Raw genomic sequence first — 13,629 nt, 5'->3', positions numbered from 1 at the left:
TTGGTGCAGAACTCTGAGCTTCACATAAAGGGTGAGCAGGTTCTCCTCACAGCTCAGTCAAACACAACAATCCTTTTCCAGCCCCAGAACCAAGGGCACCACTGCAGCTTCAGGCCCAAAAAGTGCAAACAGGGAATTGAGGAAACAGGGAGGGTGGGACTGCATCACCTGGAGCTGGAATTGGACAATTAACCCCAATATGGAAATGGACCAAAACTTATAGAAGTGTGAAAACTCCTGACCAAACATCCATCTTGGGTGTAGCCTTCTTGGCCAGGCTCTTGTACTGCCCAAGGTGTATCTTTTAAAAGCCTTTTAATAAATCCCCACTTTATTCCTTTAACTCTGCCCAGCCTCTGCTCCAGGCAGCCCCTCCGGGCATCAATCCCACCAGACCTGTGTCAATCCAGCCCTGATTTCCCAGTGCAGTGGATATTCCTCCTTTTCCTGGGTAAATAACCCTGGCAGGGGGTGTAAAATCCAGGCCAGGGAAGGGCAGGTTTGTTGGTTTTTTACAGGAGGAAGGACTTTCTCCTTCTGCCTTTTCCTGGCTCTGAGTGAAGCTCAGCACTGGCAGGGCCCATTAATTTTTAATTTAGTCCTCTCTATGCTGCACTGCTATTGTGGTTTATGGGGATATTATGCTGTAACAGAGGCCTGTAAAACAGGATTTTAAAGTTTGGGAAAGGAATGGTTGTCATACATAATATGCACGCTGTAGTAGAAATGAGTGGGTATTTATAGCACAGCTAATATTAATTATTTTTATTGTGATGTCAGCCCTGCAGGTCAACTGAAGAGTAAGTTGCTGTGTGGAAGCCAGAAATCTCCAGGCATTAAATTATATTAATATGAAATGTTGAAAAGTGGTTAATTTGTGCTGCTGGTTTTGTTTAAAATGTTTTCCTGTATAAAGCTGTATCTCCAGGGTGATAGATTATTGTTAGGAGAGAAATAATTCAGTCCCATTACAGGGGAAGCCCATGTGCTTTATGAAACCCAGAGCTGCGAGTCCAGCTCTGCCTGAAATACACAACTACAGCAAAAACAACCCTTTTTGAACAGCAAATTGCTGGTTTTTAATTGCTGACCACATCTCTCTGTCACTTGTGCTTTGTCAGAGCTGTTGGCAGTAGGAAAATCTTCCTGTTGCCTCCAAACTTTCACAAACTGCTCTGAGGGACGTTTGATTTCCTCCTGCTTTAGGAAAAACCCCTGTGAGGGGAAGTGGCAGCAAAACACTCAGTGTGATTGTGAGGAGCTTTGGGAGGAAAGCTTGGGAGGATCAGGGAAAGCCCTGCAGTGCCTGGAGGAGCTGCTTTGTGCCCATCGTGTGCTGGATCCCTGCAGGACGTGTGAGAGTTTTTGAAAGTGTCTGTTGTGTTTCAGAGGGAGAAATTGCTTCCTCTAAAATCTCCTCCTGAGCTGATAATTTCCTAAAAGCTCAAATGCGGTGATGCATTCCCCACACCTCCAGCAGGTGCTTTCAAATAGGGAAAGAGTCTCACTTTACCTTTTGATGTGTTAAGAACTGTCGTGGTTTGAAAGCAAAACGAGTGAGAGGCTCCAAGTCAGAAATACAATTTAATGACAAGAAAGGAAAAAAAGTAAAATAAAATAAAATAAAATAAAATAAAATAAAATAAAATAAAATAAATGCAATAACACAAAAGAGCACTGACAGAGTCAGAACACACCCTGAGCAGGGTGGGGGGAGCAGTCCAGGTGAGGGGCTCTTCCTGAAGCAGTGATCCCACAGAAAGGTCTGGGAGCTCTGCTCCTCTGGGAATCCAGTGGCTCAGGGCTGCTTGTCCTGTCCCAAATCCCAGATTCTCTCCAGGTGGGAATGCTTGGCTCCTCCCCCTGGGCATTGGGAGCATCTCCCAATGGGATGAGGAGTCGTGCAGTGGCTCCTTGATGGCCCATTAAACAGAGAGAGCTCCTGGAGGGAGTTCCCTGTGAGTCCTGGGCAAGGCATTGATGGGCCATGAGCAGAAGAGCCCAAAGGAGGGGCCTGGGAAAACACTGCCCCACCTGGTTCCAACAGCTCATGGGGATGGGGATGGAATAAATACTGTGTGCACATCCTACACCACAGCCCAGGACAAGAACTTAGCTGGAAAGTTCTGTAGATTTTTGCTTGTAATTGGCTCAAAGTCAGCCCAGAAGTGTGGATTGGACCCTGGAAATGTTACTCAAAGACTCTTGTTTCACTCATTGGGCCAAGGGCCAAAAGCCCACCTGAGCCATTGGGTACTAAAGAGAGAGAACAAAGGAACTCCACGCTTATCCAGGTGCTGTAGCAGCAAGGAGTTTGTCTCTGTGCTGTGCTCATCTTTGTTATTTTGCATTTTGTATTATTTTCCATCTTTATTTTTCAAGGCACCCACAATCAGCCCTCTCACTCATTATTTTTACCCACGGCTCTGCAGGCTGGCCCTGAGGAGTGTGGGTTAAACCCATCCCAAATTCTGGCATTGCCCTGCAATGGACCCCTCAGCTGCTCTGCCCTGGGAGTTCTACCAGAGCTGTGCCTCAGCTGATGGCATGGAAATAGATCTTTAAATAATCAGGGAATGATTCAGCTTCGATCTGCTGAAGAGGAGAGTTAATGGATGAACGTTTTCAAAATACCTGTGCTCTGTTTGCCTCTAAACTCACAAGGTGGAAGTCTCAGAGCTTTGGGGGATTTTCCAGCCTCCTGTGCAGAAGATGAGGAGCAGCTCCTGTAGAACTGTGACCTCGTCTGGAGATCCTCAGGCTGGATCAGAGTGAGGACAAGGCTGGGGTTGTTTTCTCTGCCTCAGCATGAGAAAACACTCAAATGTGGAAATAAGGAGTGTTGCCCTGATTTTTCAGCCTTCTGATTGTTTCTCATTTCTACTGGAGTTCTCTCATGTTTGTAACAGAAATAAAGACTGATGTTTGATAAATAACACATTCCTTTCCAGGGGGAAGGACAAATTGATGGACTTCTGAGTTGACCACTGGGGTCAGAGGGGTGTTACCCTCGTCCTCCAATCCTTGACCAAATCCCAAAAACTATATAAATCGAGATCCCCAAATAAACTTCCCTTCTTTTTCATCTCCCATCCTGACAGGTGAGTGTGGTTCTTTCTGTGTCCTCTTGCAACCAAGTAGCACCAGGAGCACTTCAGACCTGCCTTGTTTGTTTGTGGGCACAATGAAGAGCCGAGAACTTGAGTCAAGGCTCGATCTGTGCTGTGTGTTGCCTGAAGAGCCTCGGGACCAGCTGATTGCTCTTGCTCTTGAAAAGGTTGCTGCCAGAGAGGGTGACTGATTAGAGAGGCTCATGCAGCCTGAAAATTGCAGCGTCTTAAACCCCTGAAGCCTCCCTCCCTGCAAAAACACAGAAAGATAATGAAAACTTGATGAAGCGCGGGAGGAAGTTCCTCGTCAGCACACTGCAGTGGTGGGGAATCGGATTTTCACAGCTCACTAACCCCTTAAGTGTTTAATAAATCCAAGAGATCTGCTCCAAGGATAAGGTGGCCCTGGTATCTGAGCAGACAGGCTCTACCTGCTGTCATCCTTCTCAGAGCTGACCCTGCTCAGCAGGACCAATTACCCGGCTAACAAAGTGGAGACAAGTGTCCCCTCCCGTGCCACCCTGTCCCCGGGCTGGAGGCGTTGTGGTTGCCATGGCAATACTGCTGACATCCCCAGAACAGCCGTGGTTGAGATGAGAACAGGGGATGGAGCCTTTCCTCCTGTGGGCTTGATGTTTTCTGAGCCTGAGAATTGCTGAGCTCTTCCCAAGGGAAACTCTTCAACAGTTTTTCTTTTTCCCAAAACAACCCTTGTGTAAACAATATTCCTTTCCCATAACAACAGGTGCTGTTTGCTATTTCTGTTACTGAGCCAATGGGAGAGGTGTCAGCCCTATGGACCAATAATGTGACTTTTTAGCTCAGTGTGTTATAAAAAGGCTGAATGAATTGTAAATAAACCTTCTGATTTCTGCTGCCTCCTGACTGGAGTCAAACATCTTTATTTCGTGTCCTATTGCGACATCCTCCAGCTTTTCTGTGTGGATTTTCCTGGTTTTCCATGTTCTCCTACACTGGCAGGCTGAGGGATGGGCTGCTCCAAGCAGCCGTGGCCACTCCCTGTGGTAAATTGGCAAGTTGGGAGTGTGGTGGGTTGTAGAAATGCATTTGTGAGACTTATCCCACTCTGTTTACCAGCCAAACCATTGGTGAGAAAACTTTATCAAACCACCTGCAGTTTTTGTTAGCAGAACTCTCAGGGATTCATCAAGGTTACTGAGAAAAACAGGACTAAGAGAAGAAGCAATCCAGCAAAATTTGAGACAAGTGGAAGCAGCTTTGATGCAGGACGTCCAGGACTGGCAGTCAGCCTGATTTATTGATATTATTGTTTAGGGATCTTAGGAAAATTGTCTCTGATCTTCTTGCCTTGGTTTTCTTAGTCAATATTAAAAGTACTGGCTGACCTTGACTCATTTAAACCTGATTAACGTGCCTCAAACAAGGGAGGATGAAAAATTCCATGTCCTGATGTTGCACAAAACCAGATTGTCCCAAACCAAGATGACTTTCTCTGCATATTTTGTGCAGTTTTACTCTTTTTTTGCCCTGTCAGAGCAATGATTGATGACCATTCTTGTTCAAGCCTGGCTTTCCTTGGGCTCAGCTCTTACAGCTGCATTTGTGGGTCAGAGAAATCCAAATAATTGCTGATTAAACTGGCCAAGCTCTGCCTCAATCCTAAAAACAGACTCTGATTTTGTTTCTTTTTTTTTTTTTTTTTTTCTTTTTTTTTTTTTTTTTTTTTTTTTTTTTTTTTGTTGTGTGTAGAAATTAGGAGAACTGGGTTCCAAGTGTTTTTTTTAAACAAAATCTGTAAGAAATAAAAGATTTGTGCCCTTTGGGGATGTGAGATGCTGCCGTGTGAGGGCACAGGGCTGGGATGGCAGCAGCAAGGCGTTGATTTGCATACAGAAGGCAAATCCTTTACACGGTGCAGATAATGCACATTGTAAAACAGCTACAATAACATTCACCGCAGCCATGAAAACAATTTTACAGCAGATTAAACACACTTAGAAAAAGGGGAAAGATGAGTGAGAAGGCAATGTTGACACTAAATTAGACTTGAGTCAGCAGCAGCGAGAGAACAGAGGAGAAAATGAGAAAATGTTCCAACTGTCCTGCTGTGTTGGGTTTTTTTTTTCCCTCCAGGCCAACTCCACTCTGTGCTCACCTATTTTGTTGAATTGGGAAGTTTTGGTGCTCTCTGAGGTTGTGGTAATTAGTAGAAAATACTGGAATTGAGGTGAGTATTGCCCGGAATGGTGCCCAGAGGTCAAAGCAGTGACACCGTTCTGGACAAAGAGTGGTTTAGTGGGTTTGCTCTTCCCTCTCTGTCATGTCAAACAACCTGTGAGTGATTGGGGACATTGAAATCATGTTCCAGTGCATCACTGAGCCATGGCCAGCTCTGTGTGATGCCTTTAAGGTGAATTATCAAGGGTGTGTTTCCCCTGCAGGTGATTTTTTTGCGTGAGGCACTGAAGCTCAAGAAAACACCAAATTTTGAAAAATTAAAAAAAACAACTTTTGTGCCATTGTAAACCCATTGTGGGGTTATAAACCACAAATTCAGCTTTCTGGATGACCCTTTAAATGCTGTTTTTTGCCTCCAGGCTCTGGCTCACACAGGCAGAGGAACCAGGAGGTGCTGAAGGCCTGGCCCTGCTGAAGGTTCAGATTAAATTTGGGAGGTCAAACACATTTTCTGCAGCTGCTTGTCTGTGTCTATAGAATTTTCATTAATGACCCGTTGCTTCTTGACTCTACACGTGTGTGTGACGGTTGATTATGCAGGATTATCTCCTCTCAGCACACAGGTACCTGCTAAAGAGGGAGTAATCTTGTTAGGAGCCAAATCTCATCTGATCGTTAAACACGGTGTGCTTACAACCCACTTGTCAGCTCTGCTTAATTCAGCATGCAGGGCTCTGTCACAGCGGCTGTTGATTCATGGGGATTGCTTGGCATCTTTGGAGATAATGATCTCTGTGCCTGACAAGCTGCTGGGCCCTTTCAGGAGCAGAGCTGGTCACAAATGCCATGAGCTGTGGTGGTTTGTGAGGTCTCCTGGCTCCTCTGAGCCTTCCTGGACTGCTCAGGGGGTTTATGACAGTCCTGCTGGGGTTCAGGCTTGGGGTGGGTGGCAGTGAACAGGGAGAATTTCAACCTGCTTAGCAGCTGCTAACTTTTTCCCAAAGAAAAGTTTCTCAGGAAAGTTTCTCCTCAAAACAATCCTGGCAAACAACTCTCTCAGAACAATCTTTCTCCAGGTGATGTTTTGCTGCTTTTCTAGTTTAACCAACAGCATCAAAGAGGTGTTGTTGCTATTCACCAATCATGTTAAGTCTGTATGGGAACACCTTATAAAAGGTAGTAAGAATTAGACAATAAAGAGCTTTTTTTTTTTCTACACTTTTGCCTTCTGAATTATTTGAAGTCTTTTGTGTCAAACAGCAAAAAGGTTCCTTGCTGGTTTGTGTCCCACAAACCTTTGGAGGACATCAATGGCTTTTGTACCACAAAAGCTCTGTGAGGATGAGGGTCCAGGTGTTGTTTCAGTGTAGCCCTGTTTCCGTGCCTGAGGTGTTTTGGTTTTCTGAAATTCCTTTCCCAGGGAATTTTCTGTAAACAGGAGAAATGTTTTTGTAGCTGTACCTTTGTTATTCATTCCTTTCCCCAGGAGGGACTTCTCCTTGCTGTCCCTCTGCTCTGACCAATGGGAGTGAAGAGGTTTGTCTTTGTGTCACCAATCCAATTGGTCTGTGTGAAATGGGATAAAAGGGAGACACAGCCCAAAAATAAAGGAGTCATTTTCAGCCTCCTGAATCTTAGGGTCTGTGTCATTGTGGTGTAAAACAGCGTCATTACAGCAAATTTGTGTCTGCTGGTTGTGAAACATCCACCTCAAATGATGTGCTTTTTTGGAGCTGTGCTGGAGTGGTGAGGGTGATGCCTTGAGAGGCTGCCTGGAACAGAGGCCAGGCAGTGCTTAAGGAATAAAGTAGATATTTATTAAAAGGCTCATAAAGAAAACACCTTGGGCAGTACAAGAGCCTGGCCGTGGCTTCACTCAGAGCCAGGAAAAGGCAGAAAGAGAAAGTCCTCCCTCTGTGTCAGAGTCCTGTAAAAAACCAACAAACCTGCCCTTCCCTGGCCTGGATTTTACACCCCCTGCCAGGGTTATTTACCAGGAAAAGGAGGAATATCCACTGCACAGGGAAATCAGGGCTGGACTGACACAGGTCTGGTTGGATTGATGCCTGGAGGGGCTGCCTGGAGCAGAGGCTGGGCAGAGTTAAAGGAATAAAGTGGGGATTTATTAAAAGGCTTTTAAAGGAAACACCTTGGGCAGTACAAGATGGATCTACACCCAAGATGGATCGGGGTTTGGAGTTTTCACACTTTTATGAGTTTTATTCCATTTCCATATTGGGGTTAATTGTCCAATTACACTCCAGGTGATGCAGTCCCACCCTCACAGTTTGCTCCCCTCAATTCCTTATTGTTTGCACTTTTTGAGCCTCCCTTGGGGATGGAAGGATGGATTCCCGGTTGTCCCCACACTTGTACCTGCCCAGGGTAGAGCTTGTCCCTGCTCCTGTGTGACGAGGCTCCCTGCCTTTTTCCTGGCGTCAGTTTATTCTGATGGAAGTTTGAAAAAGTTCTGCCTCCTGCAGGACGAGAGCAGGTTAAATGAAAGTCAAGGAGTTGATTCTATCAAGATCATCTGGGATTTTTCCATCCTGGCAGATTCATTACTTCCAGAAATGATAACTGATTGTATCTGAAGAGGTGAGGGGGAGAGCGATTTAAATCGTGTCCATTACCTGTCAGCAAATAATGCTGTGTGCAGCTGTGAGGAGTGAAAGGAGTGCGTCTGACACTGCTCTAGCCTCTCCTGTTTGACTTTTCAATGAGAGCCACTATTTGTTCTATTTTTTTTTTTCCTTTTTTACACATCTACACCCCATGGAAATTTCAATTATCACAACTGGAGGGAGAGGTACCTGTGGAATGTGAACAGCTCCTGGATAAGGGAGGCAAGTGGAACAATTTTTCTCACATTAAATCTTGCAATCACTGAAAAAACCTGGCCTGCTGCAATATTCTGATCTGTTAATCACATTCCTACATGGCAAACAGCTTTCTGGAGTGTTGTTTGCTCTCCATCTCAAAGCAAATATGTATTTTTGATTTGAGAATAATTCCAGGTTTAAGTAACTTCTGCTTCCCTGTTAACCAAAGTCATTGCTGTTAATTAGTCATGGGCAGAGATGAAATATTTATTTGAGGGGATGTTTGCTCTGATTTCACTTCTTACTGTGTCCTTGCATTGGTGTTTGGGGCTGAGGCTGGAGGGGAGGTGTAGTTCTCATGGTCTGTAATCAAAGCAGACAAAACCTGGCTGAAAGAGCCACCAAACCACCTTGAATTCTCAGTGGAGTTTGTTTGTCAGGCTGTCCAGCAGTCCTGGAATGGCTCTGGGTTGGCAACAGGAAATTCAGTGCCTCCAATGAGTTGTTCAGCTGGGGAGTGTCCATGGTGTTACAGCAGAGGCCACTTGACTTCTCTGAAGTTTATTTGCTTTTTTAATGTGCTCTCCTAGTCCCTGTCCAGCCTTGTGGATCTTCCAGGTTTCAGGAATTTAATTGGATTGGGATTAGACTGTTAATTTTCACTTGTTGCACGTGGCCACAGCTCCATGTGGGATGTGATGAAAGCCCTTCCTGGCCTGAGTGGAGTTCCCAGGAGCTCAGATTCCATCCTGAGACCTGCCTGTTATCTTGAAAATTCCATCCTGAAACCTGCATGTTATCCTGAAAATTCCATCCTGAAACCTCCCTGCCATCCTGAAAATGCCATCCTGAGAATTTCATCCTGAAAATTCCATCCTGAAAATTCCGTCCTGAAACCTGCCTGTTATCCTGAAAATTCCATCCTGAAAACTCCACCCTCAACCTGAAAATGCCATCCTGAAAATGCCATCCTGAGACCTGCCTGCCATCCTGAAAAGTCTGTACTGAATCCTTCCTGTCATCCTGAAAATTCCATCCTGAAAATTCCATCCTGAAAATTCCACCCTCAACCTGAAAATGCCATCCTGAAAATGCCATCCCGAGACCTGCCTGCCATCCTGAAAATTCCATCCTGAAAATTCTAGCCTGAACCTCTCCTGCCATCCTGAGAATTCCATCCTCAAAATTCCACCCTGAACCCTGCCTGCCATCCTGCAGGACTGCTGGGACCTGCCTTGGAGCTGATAATTCCCATTTATCCGTCTGTTCCAGCTCCTGGGTGTGAAACCTGCCTCCCTGCTCTCTCCCAAGTTAAATTCCTGTGGTGGTGCTGTGAGGCTCATTAAGAAATAGGGCTTGGAATATGTTCCAAGACTTTTATGGGAACGGCTCTCAGCAGTGTGGAGAGGTCGTATTTTGCTTGATTTCCTTGTGAAATAAAACGCAGAGTAGCTTGTGCTCGGTATTTTGGGGGTGTAAAACTTGTTTACGATGCGTGAAGTTTATATGCAGTTTACTTTTAGTGTTTTTTTGGGCTGAATATTAATAGAGAAATAGCTTTAAATTCTTGGTAGTGGAGCAAAAACATTGTTAAATTTTTGGAGAGGAGCATTTTTTTTTTTTTTTTTTTTTTTGCGGAGGGTTCTATTTTCTGCCAGCCTAAAATGGCCAGAATTTGGGGTAGAGACTCTCAGTGCAGTTGAGCAGATTTTTTTTACTTCAATCACAGCAGAATTTTATAAAATGAACCCCCTGGCAAACCGGAACTTCCACTGGATTTAAATACCTGGCAGCTGTTTAATTAAATGGGATTTCTGGGAACAGAGGTGCACATCAAATTGGAGATCCATGTGAAGGGTGATGGATTTGTAAAACCCACAAAGCAGAAATATCTGCAGACTTGGCAGCAACAGGTAGGACAAAGTTCTGCTGGTGAGGTTTTCAGGAGAATTTAGCTCATTTCTCGTGGGTTGGAAGTTTCTTGGCAGGAGGGAATGGGGAATTCTAAAGCAAAGGCTCCTCTGTAGCTGCAGAGCTGTTTCCCTGGGAGAGAGTCGCCGTCTCTGCTCCTGTTTTGCTCCATCTATGACAATCCCCCTGGCAGGTGTGGCAGGTGTGGGTAGCTCTGCCCTGGGCTGAGTGATGGGAAGTGTTTCCTGAGGAGGAAGGGGCTTCAGGAGAGCTGTGCTGAGCTCTGCCATCCTCATTAGGCTCCCTCCCCTTCCCTGCATGGAATACAAAACTCTCCTCACTCCATGATTTATTAACAGGGCTGGGGAGGGATGGGGACACGGAGGAACATTTTCCAAGGAGAGGATAAAAAGGGGATTGTCTGCTCTGCATGGCTCAGACCCTCGAGGGGACAGCCTGGCCTCCTGGGGAGAGCCCCATTAGAATTTTTAACTTGAGATGCTGAAAATTCAGTCTCTGTAAAACTGGAGACTATTCCATGGGTTTGCAAAGCAGAGAATCCTACAAGACAAAGAGAAGGTGCTGCTGCCAGGAGCTTGTTCCTCTGGACTCCTTAAACTGGTTCTGATGTTCACTGGCCACATTCACCAGCTTCATCCGCAGCAAACTGACACACAGAGGGTGATTTAATATTTAATATTTAATCCCACTGCTGCTTTGGATGCCATTAGCACAACGTGGGATAAGGAGAGAGCGGTGGCACAGGAGGAATAGATAAAAGCAGTTCTTCTCATGCCCTTGGGGGGCTTTTCCAACCACAGCTGTTGAGCCCCCAGAAGTTTCCTGACAGCTGCTTTGCACTTGTTCTCCTGTAGCCTGTGCTTACAGTTCAGCAGTAACACTGAGAACTCCTGTTTCATGTGGAATCTTTTAGATTTAAAAAAAAATATATATATTTGAAAGCATCAACTTCAACTTGTGAAGCAGGATTCCAGAGTAGGATTTCCAAGTCCAGAGGTAAAAATGGCATTGTAGACATGAACTGGCTGGTGAGTGCAGGAGAAGGGAATATAGGTGACCTCACCCCTGAGTCACAGCTATACCCATAAAGATAAGTGTGATAAAAGGGAATGGCTGAGCTGGTGAGGGGAGGATCAGCATGGAGGAGGAACTTTGAGAATCATGAAGAAGAATTCTGGGGAGAAAGAATCACTGCTGTGAGGTCAGTGTGGGCCTGCAGTCAGAGCCTGTTGTTGGAACCTGCAGTCACAGTCTGGCTGGGGAAAAGCTGCAGTCATAGTGTGCACACTGATCCCTGCAGCCACAGTCTGCACATTAATCCCTGCAGTCACAGTCTATCCAGGTAAAAGCCTGCAGTCACAGTCTAGCTGGGTGAAAGCCTGCAGTCAGAGTCTGCAAAAGAATACCTGCAGTCACAGTCTAGCCGGGTAAAACCCTGCAGTCAGAGTCTGCAAAAGAATATCTGCAGTCACAGTCTAGTTGGGTAAAATCCTGCAGTCACAGTCTGCACACTAATCCCTGCAGTCAGAGTTCAGCAGGAAATAACCAGCAGTCAGAGGCTGCAAGGGAGACCCACAGCAGGATCTTGCTGCAGCCAGAGTCAGAGAATGGTTGGAGTCAGAATAGCTGAGTTGTGAAGAGGAATAAACCCTTTTCATGCTGTGATAAACAAGCAGTCTGTGTCTGGGCTCATCGCTACCCTCTAACAAGAGGGTGCTGCAACAGCTGAGAAGGTGGTGGCTGAACTGAGGAAGTAAAAATGGCATTACAGACATGAGCTGGCTGGTGAGAAGGTGGTGGCTGAGCTGGGGAAGGTGTTTCCCTGCTCTTTGGCCCCTCATGTGGCTGGTGCTGTGCTGTGCTGTGCTGGAGGATGACGCTGTGGCTGGGGAGCAGGTGTGTCTCCTGTGCACACTGCAGCAGGGGTGAGCAGGCTGGTAGGGAACACAAGTTTTTAGCTATGGCTGGTGTATATTTCTGGCCATATCTGATGTTGTGACAGTTGTGAAAGTGGTTTTTTCGTATCAGTGTTGGGTTACAGCCAGGAAAAAAAAAATGTTTCTGCTGAGTGCAAGAGCTGCAACTTCCAGAGCAGAGGAGGCAACTAGGGGCTGCAGCTCCTGAGGCTCTGCTGAAATTCAGATTATTGTCCTCTGCAGCCAGTAGAACATTCTGGAGGAACAAGAGCTTTTGAAGTCCCCCACTCGAGGCAGTGATCCGGGGTAAGGCTGAGCTCAGGAGATCTCGGGCACTGCTGGGGCATGGAAAAGGCATTTTGGCAGCTCTGATGTGCAGCGCTGGTGGTGCTGCCTTTTAAACCCCACCTGCAATGGGAACAGTGGCTTGGAGAGAAGGTTGGTTGGGAAATGTTAATTAGTGCTGGGTAATGAAGGGAAATAACCAGGGTGGGTGTGTGCACCTGCTCCAGGGAGTAAGGAAAGGGAAAGAAGGGAATAATTGGGAAGGAGGAGTGGGAAACCAACAGACTTCTTCTGATTTAGTAACTCTGAAGTTCAGTTCTCTGGCTGAGACTTTCCCAGTGAAGTTTTGGTGTTCCCTGCAGTGTTCAGCCCCAGCTTTTCCAATCAAGTCATGAGAAATAAGAATTTTTTTTTTTTTTTTTGGGGGGGGGGGGGGGTGTGTTTATATCCTGACAAATAACAACAAAAAAAAAAAAAAAAAAAAAAAAAAAAAAAAAAAAAAACACAAACAAACAAACAAAAAAAACCTGTCTTCATCCTTTCTGATGTTTTGAAGGATAATTAAGTGCAAAGGTAAAAAAGGTGCCAAATATCACAAAACTGAGGCTGGAATTTTGGATTAAGGGGTACAGAAATGGCAGTTTATAGATGGAAAAGGAAAAATCATCATCCTCTGGCCACATATGGCCGGAAAACATCTTTCCCCTCAACATAGCACAGCTTCGTGGCTGTTAGTGAACCTGAGATGTTTGGCAGGGCTGAGGGGGATTTATTTAAGTGCAATTTTTATTTTCAGTCTCCTTTTGGCTGTTTTGACACCTCCTGGCAGTTTTCCTAAGTGCTTAAACTGCACATTACAGTGAGGAATGTTTTTAAGCAGCTCCACATTGAAATTGGGCGAGGCTTATTTACCGTTTGACTCCTGCCTCTGACAGCATTTATTTCTCCCAACCATTTCTGCTAAATGAGTTATTTTTCCGTTGGATTGAGCAGGTTCCCACACTTGCATCTCCTTTTCCATTTGCATTTCCTTTCTTCCCTGGCGGTGCCAATCACAGGAGCTCCCTGGGTAAATGATGATTTCAGGAGCCAAATGTTGCCTGATGTGGTTTGTGCAGCAAAAAAAAAAGCAAAAGGGGGTGAGGAGAACCTTGAAGCTTTTAGCTCTTGACTGGCACAGGCAGCTGGATGAGAACAACAACTTTATTTCATTTTAATCCCTGTTTTCTAACAAGGATGTATTGATGAAACAGAGGAGAGAGACACAAAACCCAAATAATGGTATTTCTGCAAAAGAGGTTTTGTGTTGCCTGGATTAAGAGCTCTGAAGGGCTTTGGGATCTTTATTTCCCATTTCCCATTTTCCACGAGGAAAATGGAGTGGCCAGAGATGCTCAGACTTCA

The sequence above is a fragment of the Zosterops lateralis genome (genome assembly GCF_965231275.1).
Source record: "Zosterops lateralis genome assembly, chromosome: 25".
Classification (NCBI taxonomy): Eukaryota; Metazoa; Chordata; class Aves; order Passeriformes; family Zosteropidae; genus Zosterops; species Zosterops lateralis.
This window is presented reverse-complemented; position numbering follows the sequence as displayed.